We start from the raw sequence: 12,815 nt of genomic DNA, 5'->3' as shown, positions 1-12,815 counted from the left end.
CCTTCCCTTAATACTGTCCCTGTGTCAGTGTAACATTCCCTCAATACTGTCCCTGTGTCAGTGTAACCTTCCCTCATTACTGTCCCTTTGTCAGTGTAACCTTTTCTCAATACTGTCCCTGTGTCAGTGTGACCTTCCCTCATTACTGTCCCTGTGTCATTTTAATGTTCACTCAATACTGTCCCTGTGTCAGTGAAAACTTTCCTCAATACTGTCCCTGTGTCAGTGTAACCGTCCCTCTATACTGTTCCTGTGTCAGTATAACCTTCCTTCAATACTGTCCCTGTGTCAGTGTAACATTCTCTCAATAATTACCCTGTGTCCGTGTAACATTCCATCAATACTGTCCCTGTGTTAGTGTAACCTTCCCTCTATACTGTTCCTGTGTCAGTCTAACCATCCATAAATACTGTCCCTGTGTCAGTGTTTCATTCCATCAATACTGTCCCTTTGTCAGTTTCACCTTCCCGCAATAGTGACCCTGTGTCTGTCTAACATTCCCTCAATACTGTCCCTGTTTCACTGTAACTTTCCCTCAATGTTGTCCCGGTGTCAGCCTAACCTTACCTCAATACTCTCCCTTTGTCATTTTAACCTTCCCTAAATTCTGTCCATGTCAGTGTAACTTTCACTCAATACTTTCCCTGTGTCAATGTAACATTCCCTCAATACTGTCTTGTGTCAGTGTAATATTACCTCAATACTGGCCCAGTGTCAGTGTAACATTCCCTCAATCCTGTCCCTGTGTCAGTGTAAACTTCCCTCAATACTATACCTGTGTCAGTGCAACCATCCCTCAATACTGTCCCTCTGTCAGTGTAACATTCCCTCAATACTGTCACTGTGTCAGTGTGAACTTCCCTCAATACAGTCCCTGTGTCAATGTAACCTTCCTTCAATACTGTCACTGCGTTATTGTAATCTTCCCTCTATACTGTCCCTGTGTCAGTGTAAATCTCCCTCAATACTGTCCCTGTGTCAATATAACATTCCCTCAATACTGTCCTTTTGTCAGTGTAACTTTCCTTCAATACTGTCCCTGTCTCAGTGTAACCTTCCCTCAATACTGTCCCTGTGTCAGTGTAAACTTCCCACAATACTGTCCCTGTGTCATTGTAATGTTCACTCAATACTGTCTCTGTGTCAGTGTAAACTTCCCTCAATACTGTCCCTGTGTCAGTATAACCTTCCCTCTATACTGTTCCTTTTTCAGTCTAACCTTCCCTCAATACTGTCCCAGTGTCAGTGTAACACTCTCTCAATACTGTCCCTATGTCCGTGTAACCTTCCATCAATACTGTCCCTGTGTCAGTGTAAACTTCTCTCTATACTGTCCCTGTGTCAGTCTAACGTTCCCTCAATACTGTCCCTCTGTTTTTGTAACATTCCATCAGTACTGTCCATTTTTCAGTTTCACCTTGTCTCAAAACGGTCTCTGTGTCAGTCATACCTTCCCTCATTACTGTCCCTTTGTCAGTGTAAACTTCCCGCAATATTGTCCCTGTGTCTGTCTAACATAGCCTCAATACTGTCCCAGTCTCACTGTAACATTCCCTCAATATTGTCCCCGTGTCAGTCTAACCTTCCCTCAATACTCTCCCTTTGTCAGTGTAACCTTCCCTCAATTCTGTCCCTGTGTCAGTGTAACCTTCCCTCAATACTGTCCCTGTGTCAGTGTAACATTCCCTCAATACTGTCCCTGTGTCAGTGTAACCTTCCCTCAATACTGTCCCTGTGTCAGTGTAACATTCGTACAATAATGTCCCTGTGTCAGTGTAAACTTCACTCAATACTGTCCCTGTGTCAGTGTAAATTCATTCAATACTGTCCCTGTATCAGTGTAACCTTCCCTCAATACTTTCCCTGTGTCCGTTTAACCTTCCCTCAATACTGTCCCTGTGTCAGTGAAACATTCGCTCAATACAATCCCTGTGTCAGTGTCACCTTCCCTCAATAATGTCCCTGTGTCAGTGTAACCTTCCCTCAATACTGTACCTGTGTCAGTGCAAACATCCCTCAATACTGTCCCTGTGTCAGTGTAACATTCCCTCAATACTGTCCCTGTGTCAGTGTAAACATCCCTCAATACAGTCCCTGTGTCAGCGTAAATCTCCCTCAATACTGTCCTTGTGTCAGTGTAACATTCCCTCAATACTGTCCCTTTGTCAGTGTAACCTTCTTTCAATACTGTCCCTGTCTCAGTGTAACCTTCACTCAGTACTTATCCCTGTGTCAGTGTAAACTTCCCTCAATCCTGTCCCTTTCTCAGTGTAACATTCCCTCAATAATGTCCCTGTGCCTGTGTAACCTTCCCTCAATACTGTCCCTGTGTCAGTGTAACCTTCCCTCAATACTGTACCTGTGTCAGAGTAACCATCCCTCAATACTGTACCTGTGTCAGTGTAACCATCCCTCAATACTGTACCTGTGTCAGTGTAACCATCCCTCAATACTGTCCTTTTGTCAGTGTAACTTTCCTTCAATACTGTCCTTTTGTCAGTGTAACATTCCCTCAATACTGTCCCTGTCTCAGTGGAACATTCCCTCAATATTGTCCCGGTGTCAGTCTAACCGTCACTCAATACTGTCCCTTTGTCAGTGTAACATTCCCTCAATACTGTCCCTGTGTCAATGTGACCTTCCCTCAATAATGTCCCTCTGTCAGTCTAACATTGTCTCAATACTGTTCCTGTGTCAGTGTAACCTTCCCTCTGCACTGTCCCTCTGTCAATGTAACATTCCCTCAGCACTGTCCCTGTGACAGTGTAAGGTTCCCTCAATACAGTCCGTGTGTCAGTGTAACTTTCCCTTATAATGTCTCTGTGTCAGTGTAACCTTCCCTCAATACTGTCCCTGTGTCAGTGTAACAATCCCTCAATACTGTCCGCGTGTCAGTGTGAACTACCCTCAATTCTGACCCTGTGTCAGTGTCACCTTCCCTCAAAACTGTACATTTGTCAGTGTAATCTTCCCTCAATACTGTTCCTGTGTCAGTGTAACCTTCCCTCAATACTGGCCCTATTTCAGTGTAACCTTCCCTCAATACTGTCCCTGTGTCAGTGTAAAGTGTTTTCAATACTGTCCCTGTGTCAGTGTGACCTTCCCTCAATACTGTCCCTGTGTAATTGTAATGATCACTCAATACTGTCCCTGTGTCAGTGTAACCTTCCCTCTATACTGTTCCTGTGTCAGTCTAGCCTTCCCTCAATACTGTCCCTGTGTCAGTGAAACATTCGCTCAATACAATCCCTGTGTCAGTGTCACCTTCCCTCAATAATGTCCCTGTGTCAGTGTAACCTTCCCTCAATACTGTACCTGTGTCAGTGCAAACATCCCTCAATACTGTCCCTGTGTCAGTGTAACATTCCCTCAATACTGTCCCTGTGTCAGTGTAAACATCCCTCAATACAGTCCCTGTGTCAGTGTAAATCTCCCTCAATACTGTCCTTGTGTCAGTGTAACATTCCCTCAATACTGTCCCTTTGTCAGTGTAACCTTCTTTCAATACTGTCCCTGTCTCAGTGTAACCTTCACTCAGTACTTATCCCTGTGTCAGTGTAAACTTCCCTCAATCCTGTCCCTTTCTCAGTGTAACATTCCCTCAATAATGTCCCTGTGCCTGTGTAACCTTCCCTCAATACTGTCCCTGTGTCAGTGTAACCTTCCCTCTATACTGTACCTGTGTCAGAGTAACCATCCCTCAATACTGTACCTGTGTCAGTGTAACCATCCCTCAATACTGTACTTGTGTCAGTGTAACCATCCCTCAATACTGTCCTTTTGTCAGTGTAACTTTCCTTCAATACTGTCCTTTTGTCAGTGTAACCTTCCTTCAATACTGTCCCTGTCTCAGTGTAACATTCCCTCAATACTGTCCCTGTCTCAGTGGAACATTCCCTCAATATTGTCCCGGTGTCAGTCTAACCGTCACTCAATACTGTCCCTTTGTCAGTGTAACATTCCCTCAATACTCTACCTGTGTCAGTGTAACCTTCCCACAATACTGTCCTTGTGTCAGTGTAACATTCCCTCAATAGTGTCCCTGATTCAGTGAAACATTCCCTCAATGCTATCCCTGTGTCAGTGTAACTTGCCCTCAATAATGTCCCTGTGTCAGTGTAAAGTAACCTCAATACTGTCCCTGGGTCAGAGTAACATTCCATAAAGACAGTCCCTGTGTCATTGTAACCTTCAATCAATACTGACCCTGTGTCAGTATAAGCTTCACTCAAAACTGTCCCTGTGTCAGTGTAACCTTCCCTCAATACTGTCCCTGTGTCACTGAAAACTTCCCTCAATACTGTCCCTGTGTCAGTGTAACATTCCCTGAGTACTGTCCCTATTTCAGTATAACCTTCCCTCAATACTGTCCCTGTGTCACTGTAACCATCCCTCAATACTGACTCTGTGTAAGTGTAACATTCCCTCATACTGTCCCTGTGTCAGTGTAACAATCCCACAATACTGTCCCTGTGTCACTGCAACCATCCCTCAATAATGTCGCTCTGTCAGTGTAACATTCCCTCAATACTGTTCCTCTGTCAGTGTAAAATTCCCTCAATACTGTTCCTCTGTCAGTGTAACATTCCCTCACTACTGTCCCTTTATCAGCGTGACCTTCCCACAATACAGTCCCTGTGTCATTGTAACCTTCCCTCAATACTGTCCCTGTGTCAATGTGACCTTCCCTCAATAATGTCCCTCTGTCAGTCTAACATTGTCTCAATACTGTTCCTGTGTCAGTGTAACCTTCCCTCTGCACTGTCCCTCTGTCAATGTAACATTCCCTCAGCACTGTCCCTGTGACAGTGTAAGGTTCCCTCAATACAGTCCGTGTGTCAGTGTAACTTTCCCTTATAATGTCTCTGTGTCAGTGTAACCTTCCCTCAATACTGTCCCTGTGTCAGTGTAACAATCCCTCAATACTGTCCGCGTGTCAGTGTGAACTACCCTCAATTCTGACCCTGTGTCAGTGTCACCTTCCCTCAAAACTGTACATTTGTCAGTGTAATCTTCCCTCAATACTGTTCCTGTGTCAGTGTAACCTTCCCTCAATACTGGCCCTATTTCAGTGTAACCTTCCCTCAATACTGTCCCTGTGTCAGTGTAAAGTGTTTTCAATACTGTCCCTGTGTCAGTGTGACCTTCCCTCAATACTGTCCCTGTGTAATTGTAATGTTCACTCAATACTGTCCCTGTGTCAGTGTAAACTTCCCTCATTACTGTCCCTATGTCAGTGTAACCTTCCCTCTATACTGTTCCTGTGTCAGTCTAACCTTCCCTCAATACTGTCCCTGTGTCAGTCTAACGTTCCCTCAATACTGTCCTTGCGTCAGTGTAACATTCCATCAATACTGTCCCTTTGTCAGTTTCACCTTCTGTCAATACGCTCTCTGTGTCAGTCTTAAATTCCCTCAATACTGTCCCTTTGTCAGTGTAACCTTCCCCCAATAGTGTCCCTGTGTCTGTCTAACATTCCCTCAATACTGTCCCTTTCTCTCTGTAACATTCCCTCAATACTCTCCCGCTGTCCGTGTAACCTTCCCTCAATACTGTTCCTGTGTCAGTGTAACATTCCCTCAATACTGTCCTTGTGTCATTGTGACATTACCTCAATAGTGTCCATGTGTCAGTGTAACCTTAGCTCAATAATGTCCCTGTGTCAGTGTAACCTTCCGTCAATACTGTCCCTGTGTCAGTGTAACATTCCCTCAATACTGTACCTGTGTCAGTGCAACCATCCCTCAATACTGTCCCTGTGTCAGTGTAACATTCCCTCAATATTGTCCCTGTGTCACTTTAAACTTCCCTCAATACTCTCCCTGTGTCAGTGTAAACTTCCCTCAATACTGTCCCTGTGTCAGTGTAACCTTTTTTCAATACTGTCCCTGTGTTAATGTGACCTTCCCACGATACTGGCCCTGTGTCATTGTAATGTTCAGTCAATACTGTCCGTGTGTCAGTGTAAAATTCCCTCAATACTGTCCCTTTGGCAGTGTAACCTTCCCTCTATACTGTTCCTGTGTCAGTCTAACCTTCCCTCAATACTGTCTCTGTGTCAGTGTAACATTCTCTCAATACTGTCCCTGTGTCCGTGTAACCTTCCCTCAATATGTCCCTGTGTCAGTGTAAACTTCCCTCTATACTGTCCCTGTGTCAGTCTAACGTTCCCTCAATACTGTCCCAGTGTTTTTTTAACATTCCATCAGTACTGTCCATTTTTCAGTTTCACCTTGTCTCAAAACGGTCTCTGTGTCAGTCTTACCTTCCCTCAATACTGTCCATTTGTAAGCGTAAACTTCCCGCAATAGTGTCCCTGTGTCTGTCTAACATTCCCTCAATACTGTCCCTGTCTCACTGTAACATTCCTTCAATATTGTCCCCGTGTCAGTGTAACCTTCCCTCAATACTGTCCCTATGTAAGTGTAATCTTCCCTCAATACGGTCCTTGTGTCAGTGTAACATTCCCTCAATTGTGTACGTGTGTCAGTATAACATTCCTTCAATACTGTCCCTGTGTCAGTGTAACATTCCCTCAATACTGTCCCAGTGTCAGTGTATCCTTCCCTCAATACTGTCCCTGTGTCATTGTAATGTTCACTCAATACTGACCTGTGTCAGTGTAACCCTCCCTCAATACTGTCCCTGTGTCAGTGTAACATTCCCTCTATAGTGTCCCTGTGTCTGTCTAACCTTCCGTCAATACTGTCCCTGTGTCAGTGTAACATTCCCTCAATACTGTACCTGTGTCAGTGCAACCATCCCTCAATACTGTCCCTGTGTCAGTGTAACATTCCCTCAATATTGTCCCTGTGTCACTTTAAACTTCCCTCAATACTCTCCCTGTGTCAGTGTAACCTTCCCTCAATACTGTCCCTGTGTCAGTGTAACCTTTTTTCAATACTGTCCCTGTGTTAATGTGACCTTCCCACGATACTGGCCCTGTGTCATTGTAATGTTCAGTCAATACTGTCCGTATGTCAGTGTAAAATTCCCTCAATACTGTCCCTTTGGCAGTGTAACCTTCCCTCTATACTGTTCCTGTGTCAGTCTAACCTTCCCTCAATACTGTCTCTGTGTCAGTGTAACATTCTCTCAATACTGTCCCTGTGTCCGTGTAACCTTCCCTCAATATGTCCCTGTGTCAGTGTAAACTTCCCTCTATACTGTCCCTGTGTCAGTCTAACGTTCCCTCAATACTGTCCCAGTGTTTTTTTAACATTCCATCAGTACTGTCCATTTTTCAGTTTCACCTTGTCTCAAAACGGTCTCTGTGTCAGTCTTACCTTCCCTCAATACTATCCATTTGTAAGCGTAAACTTCCCGCAATAGTGTCCCTGTGTCTGTCTAACATTCCCTCAATACTGTCCCTGTCTCACTGTAACATTCCTTCAATATTGTCCCCGTGTCAGTGTAACCTTCCCTCAATACTGTCCCTATGTAAGTGTAATCTTCCCTCAATACGGTCCTTGTGTCAGTGTAACATTCCCTCAATTGTGTACGTGTGTCAGTATAACATTCCTTCAATACTGTCCCTGTGTCAGTGTAACATTCCCTCAATACTGTCCCAGTGTCAGTGTATCCTTCCCTCAATACTGTCCCTGTGTCATTGTAATGTTCACTCAATACTGACCTGTGTCAGTGTAACCCTCCCTCAATACTGTCCCTGTGTCAGTGTAACATTCCCTCTATAGTGTCCCTGTGTCTGTCTAACCTTCCGTCAATACTCTCCCTGTTTCAGTGTAACATTCCCACAATACTGTCCCTGTATCCGTGTAAACTTCCCTAAATAAAGTCCCTGTGTCAGTGTAAACTTCCCTCTATACTGTCCCTTTGTCCGTCTAACGTTCCCTCAATACTGTCCCTGTGTCAGTGTAACATTCCTTCAATACTGTCCTTTTGTCAGTTTCACCTTCCCTTAATACGGTCTCCGTGTCCGTTTAACCTTCCATCAATACTGTCCCTTTGTCAGTGTAACCTTCCTGCAATTGTGTCCCTGTTTCTGTCTAACATACCCTCAATACTGTCCCTGTCTCAGTGTAACATTCCCTCAATATTGTCCCGGTGTCAGTCTAAACGTCACCCAATACTGTCCCTTTGTCAGTGTAACATTCCCTCAATACTCTACCTGTGTCAGTGTAACCTTCCCACAATACTGTCCTTGTGTCAGTGTAACATTCCCTCAATAGTGTCCCTGATTCAGTGAAACATTCCCTCAATGCTATCCCTGTGTCAGTGTAACTTGCCCTCAATAATGTCCCTGTGTCAGTGTAAAGTAACCTCAATACTGTCCCTGGGTCAGAGTAACATTCCATAAAGACAGTCCCTGTGTCATTGTAACCTTCAATCAATACTGACCCTGTGTCAGTATAAGCTTCACTCAAAACTGTCCCTGTGTCAGTGTAACCTTCCCTCAATACTGTCCCTGTGTCACTGAAAACTTCCCTCAATACTGTCCCTGTGTCAGTGTAACATTCCCTGAGTACTGTCCCTATTTCAGTATAACCTTCCCTCAATACTGTCCCTGTGTCACTGTAACCATCCCTCAATACTGACTCTGTGTAAGTGTAACATTCCCTCATACTGTCCCTGTGTCAGTGTAACAATCCCACAATACTGTCCCTGTGTCACTGCAACCATCCCTCAATAATGTCGCTCTGTCAGTGTAACATTCCCTCAATACTGTTCCTCTGTCAGTGTAAAATTCCCTTAATACTGTTCCTCTGTCAGTGTAACATTCCCTCACTACTGTCCCTTTATCAGCGTGACCTTCCCACAATACAGTCCCTGTGTCATTGTAACCTTCCCTCAATACTGTCCCTGTGTCAATGTGACCTTCCCTCAATAATGTCCCTCTGTCAGTCTAACATTGTCTCAATACTGTTCCTGTGTCAGTGTAACCTTCCCTCTGCACTGTCCCTCTGTCAGTGTAACATTCCCTCAGCACTGTCCCTGTGACAGTGCAAGATTCCCTCAATACATTACGGGTGTCAGTGTAACTTTCACTTATAATGTCCCTGTGTCAGTTTAACCTTCCCTCAATACTGTCCTTGTGTCAATGTAACAATCCCTCAAAACTGTCCCTGTGTCAGTGTAATCTTCCCTCAATACTGTTCCTGTGTCAGTGTAACCTTCTCTCAATACTGGCCCTATTTCAGAGTAACCTTCCCTCAATACTGTCCCTGTGTCAGTGTGACCTTCCCTCAATACTGTCCCTGTGTCAGTGTAACCTTGCCTCTGTACTGTCCCTGTTTCAGTGTAAACTTCCCTCAATACTGTCTCTGTGTCAGTGTAAACTTCCCTCAGCACTGTCCCTGTGTCAGTGTAACCTTCCCTCAATACTGTCCCTGTGTCAGTGTAACCTTCCCTCAATACTGTCCCTGTGTCAGTGTCACATTCCCTCAATACTGTCCCTGTGTAAGTGCAACTTTCCCACAATACTGTCCCTGTGTCACTGTAAACTTCCCTCAATACTGTCCCTTTGTCAATGTAATCTTCCCTCAGTACTGTCCCTGTGTCAGTGTGACCTTCCCACAATACTGTCCCTGTGTCATTGTAATGTTCAGTCAATACTGTCCCTGTGTCAGTGTAAAATTCCCTCAATACTGTCCCTGTGTCAGTGTAACCTTCCCTCTATACTGTCCCTGTGTCAGTGCAACATTCTCTCAATACTGTCCCCGTTTCCGTGTAACCTTCCCTCAATACTGTCCCTGTGTCAGTGTAAACTTCCCTCTATACTGTCCCTGTGTCAGTCTAACGTTCCCTCAATACTGTCCCTGTGTTTTTTTAACATTCCATCAGTACTGTCCATTTTTCAGTTTCACCTTGTCTCAAAACGGTCTCTGTGTCAGTCTTACCTTCCCTCAATCCTGTCCATTTGTCAGTGTAAACTTCTCGCAATAGTGTCCCTGTGTCTGTCTAAAATTACCTCAATACTGTCCCTGTCTCACTGTAACATTCCCTCAATATTGTCCCCGTGTCAGTCTAACCTTCCCTCAATACTCTCCCTTTGTCAGTGTGACCTTCCCTCAATACTGTCCCTGTGTCAGTGTAACCTTCCCTCAATACTGTCCCTGTGTCAGTGTAACCTTCCCTCAATACTGTCCCTGTGTCAGTGTAACCTTCCCTCAATACTGTCCCTGTGTCAGTGTAACCTTCCCTCATTACTCTCTCTGTGTTATTGTAACCTTGCCTCAATACTGTCCTTGTGTCAGTGTAACATTCCCTCAATATTGTACATGTGTCAGTATAACATTCCTTCAATACTGTCCCTGTGTCAGTGTAACGTTCCCTCAATAGTGTCCCAGTGTCAGTGTATCCTTCCCTCAATACTGTCCCTGTGTCATTGTAATGTTCACTCAATACTGTCCCTGTGTCAGTGCAACCCTCCCTCAGTACTGTCCCTGTGGCAGTGTAACATTACCTCTATAGTGTCCCTGTGTCAGTCTAACATTCCCTCAATACTGTCCCTGTTTCAGTGTAACATTCCCTCAATACTGTCCCTGTATCCGTCTAACGTTCCCTCAATACTGTCCCTGTGTCAGTGTAACATTTCTTCAATACTGTCCTTTTGTCAATTTCACCTTCACTTAATACGGTCTCCGTGTCAGTCTAACATTCCATCAATACTGTCCCTGTATCCATCTAACGTTCCCTCAATACTGTCCCTGTGTCAGTGTAACATTCCTTCAATACTGTCCTTTTGTCAATTTCACCTTCACTTAATACGGTCTCCGTGTCAGTCTAACATTCCATCAATACTGTCCCTTTGTCAGTGTAACCTTCCTGAATAGTGTCCCTGTTTCTGTCTAAGATTCCCTCAATACTGTCCCTGTCTCAGTGTAACATTCCCTCAATATTGCCCGGTGTCAGTCTAACCGTCACTCAATACTGTCCTTTTGTCAGGGTAACATTCCCACAATACTCTACCGGTGTCAGTGTAACCTTCCCACAATACTGTCGCTGTGTCAGTGTATCATTCCCTCAATACTGTCCTTGTGTCAGTGTAACATTCCCTCAATAGTGTCCCTGTGTCAGTGTAACATTCCCTCAAAACTGTCCCTTTCTCAGTGTAACCTTCCCTCAATACTGTCCCTGTTTCAGTGAAGCATTCCCTCAATGCTATCCCTGTGTCAGTGTAACTTGCCCTCAATAATGTCCCTGTGTCAGTGTAAACTTCCCTCAATGCTGTCCCTGTGTCATTGTAACCTTCCGTCAATACTGTCCCTGTGTCAGTGTAACTTTCCATAAAGACGGTCCCTGTGTCATTGTAACCTTCAATCAATACTGACACTGTGTCAGTATAAGCTTCACTCAAAACTGTCCATGTGTCAGTGTAACCTTCCCTCAATACTGTCCCTGTGTCACTGAAAACTTCCCTCAATACTGTCCCTGTGTCAGAGTAACATTCCCTGAGTAATGACCCTGTTTCAGTATAACCTTCCCTCAATACTCTCCCTGTGTCACTGTAACCTTCCCTCAATACTGACACTGTGTAAATGTAACATTCCGTCATACTGTCCCTCTGTCACTGTAACCTTCCCTCAATAATGTCGCTGTGTCAGTGTAACATTCCCTCAGTACTGTCCCTGAGTCATAGTAACATTCCCTCAATACTGTTCCTCTGTCAGTGTAACGTACCCTCAATACTGTCCCTTTATCAGCGTGACCTTCCCACAATACAGTCCCAGTGTCAGTGTAACGTACCCTCAATACTGTCCCTGTGTCAGTGTAACCTTCCATCAATACTGTCCCTGTGTCAGTGTAATCTTCCCTCAATACGGTCCTTGTGTCAGTGTAACATTCCCTCAATTGTGTACATGTGTCAGTATAACATTCCTTCAATACTGTCCCTGTGTCAGTGTAACATTCCCTCAATACTGTCCCAGTGTCAGTGTATCCTTCCCTCAATACTGTCCCTGTGTCATTGTAATGTTCACTCAATACTGACCTGTGTCAGTGTAACCCTCCCTCAAAACTGTCCCTGTGTCAGTGTAACATTCCCTCTATAGTGTCCCTGTGTCTGTCTAACCTTCCGTCAATACTGTCCCTGTTTCAGTGTAACATTCCCGCAATACTGTCCCTGTATCCGTGTAAACTTCCCTAAATAAAGTCCCTGTGTCAGTGTAAACTTCCCTTTATACTGTCCCTTTGTCCGTCTAACGTTCCCTCAATACTGTCCCTGTGTCAGTGTAACATTCCTTCAATACTGTCCTTTTGTCAGTTTCACCTTCCCTTAATACGGTCTCCGTGTCCGTTTAACCTTCCATCAATACTGTCCCTTTGTCAGTGTAACCTTCCTGCAATTGTGTCCCTGTTTCTGTCTAACATTCCCTCAATACTGTCCCTGTCTCAGTGTAACATTCCCTCAATATTGTCCCGGTGTCAGTCTAAACGTCACTCAATACTGTCCCTTTGTCAGTGTAACATTCCCTCAATACTCTACCTGTGTCAGTGTAACCTTCCCACAATACTGTCCTTGTGTCAGTGTAACATTCCCTCAATAGTGTCCCTGTGTCAGTGTAACATTCCCTCAATACTGTCCCTGATTCAGTGAAACATTCCCTCAATGCTATCCCTGTGTCAGTGTAACTTGCCCTCAATAATGTCCCTGTGTCAGTGTAAAGTAACCTCAATACTGTCCCTGGGTCAGAGTAACATTCCATAAAGACAGTCCCTGTGTCATTGTAACCTTCAATCAATACTGACCCTGTGTCAGTATAAGCTTCACTCAAAACTGTCCCTGTGTCAGTGTAACCTTCCCTCAATACTGTCCCTGTGTCACTGAAAACTTCCCTCAATACTGTCCCTGTGTC

Source organism: Carcharodon carcharias, chromosome 6 (genome assembly GCF_017639515.1).
Source record: "Carcharodon carcharias isolate sCarCar2 chromosome 6, sCarCar2.pri, whole genome shotgun sequence".
Taxonomy (NCBI): Eukaryota; Metazoa; Chordata; class Chondrichthyes; order Lamniformes; family Lamnidae; genus Carcharodon; species Carcharodon carcharias.
The sequence above is the reverse complement of the archived record's forward strand: the minus strand, read 5'-3'. Positions refer to the sequence as shown.